The following is a 1,881-nucleotide window of genomic DNA, read 5'->3' as shown; positions in this document are numbered from 1 at the left end:
TCTGCTCCTCTCTGGTACTCCTGTCTCTAATCTCTTTTTTTCAATATTTTCCAAGTCAACTCTAAGGTCAATAAATTTCTGCTTCCAAATTGAGCTACTCTGAAATTCAATCAACTGCATTTAAAGTCAGCCGTGTCTATCCATGAAAACATTTGTAAGTTTAGTTCCTCCAGTTTCATGCAGTCTGGAAACCTCATGAATTTTGCTATCTCTTCCAGTTCTCTGAATTTCACAAATCTTGAGAAGAAGGGCTCAATAGGTGACTCAATGATGTTTAAAAACAGCTTTTGAAGGCTTTGACAGTCTGTTCTGTCATCTTTTGGGAGGTCTTTGATGTGCCTCTTGAGGTTTGGGAAATATCTAAATCTCTCACCATCCACATCCCTCTTAAAGACTTCAAGTTTTTTTTCAAAGGCCTTTATGTAACCAAACATAACATCAAGTGTCTTGCCAGTTCCTTGTAATTTAACATTTAAGTCATTCAAATGTTCACAAAAATTGTAAATGGAAGATTATAAGAGAGGGTTTCGTGTGCCAGCAAAAGTTACTGGCGTGCCATGTTTGGCATGCGTGCCAGGGGTTGCCCACCCCTGACCTAGAGCCTCAACTTGTACTTGTGGCTGCAGACAGATGACTACTCCCAGCAGCCCCAGGCAAACATACAGACTAGTTCCTTAGATGCCTGGCAGCAATTTAAAAAAGACATGAAAGAATTCAATCCTTTTCATTGGATCTCCCTACATTTGTCTCTTAGCATAACCACTATTGTATGTTAATTTCTAGTCTGCAGTTGCAGAATGAAGAGTCTTAAAAACAAAAAACAAAACAAAATTCTAGCCCTAAAGGGGAAAATGCCAGTGGCTAAAGCAAACAGCAATTAGCATAAAAGTGCAAAAGAGACATTGGAAAACCAATGGACTTTGATATTCAGCAGGGCTGAATATCAGCACAAGTCTGCTCTGTTCTGATTGCAATGGCTCAAGGCAATTTCCTGACCTGGTAATCTACATTGTATACCAAACTTTACCTTTACCTTAGCCTGTATGCATTGCTAAAGGGCAAATGTGTATTCAAAGTGAGTAAAAGCAGATGGACTGGACTTGGTGAGACTCTTCATGCCTTCCAAAATTCATATTTCTTGTATAGTGTTTTCATTGTGTTGTCGGCCATCCTGAACCTGTTGCACAGGTCATGGCAGTTACCATTTACAAAATCATTAAGTTGCTTCAACATTGTAATTGCTAATACAGAAGTTTCTGGGATGATGAAATTGTTCTGGTGGCAATTACATGTATGTGTTAAAATTCTTACAACTTTATACACAGGTCAATTTTACTGTATATTAATTTTAAAAAAAAAATTAAAAGAAAAAAAGTAGTCTTATTAATTTAGTATTATCACTTAAGGAAAAAGACAAGGTGACATTCCTACTACTTTTTTTCCCAGTTATCTTACAGAATATCTTATAGAATATAGCAGAAGGGATGGATTACTTTCACTTTTTTGAAGTAATTTCCAGTTACATTTACCAAATGGAGTAACTAGTACCTACTTCATAGATTGAGGATAAAATGAGAGAAAATTACGTGTGAAAGTACATGTACGAAGGCACTCAGTATATGCTTACGATATAGATAACTTTAAGAGAAAAAAAATCAACCTTGTTCTCCCATGAAAGAATAAACCATGGAAGCCCTGAGGGCTACTGGAGGGACGTTTTCAAACATGAAAACTTTATACCACTCTTGTTACATGATAAATACCATGTTAAATCTTTAATAAAATTCCATTAAAATTATGTCATATTACATGCCATGATTAGCTTTCTAAAAACAATTATGCTTTCTGTAATAAAAAAATAAAACTATACTAGGCAAATAA

The sequence above is a fragment of the Myotis davidii genome, unplaced genomic scaffold, assembly GCF_000327345.1.
Source record: "Myotis davidii unplaced genomic scaffold, ASM32734v1 scaffold854, whole genome shotgun sequence".
In the NCBI taxonomy this organism is placed as follows: domain Eukaryota; kingdom Metazoa; phylum Chordata; class Mammalia; order Chiroptera; family Vespertilionidae; genus Myotis; species Myotis davidii.
The sequence above is the reverse complement of the archived record's forward strand: the minus strand, read 5'-3'. Positions refer to the sequence as shown.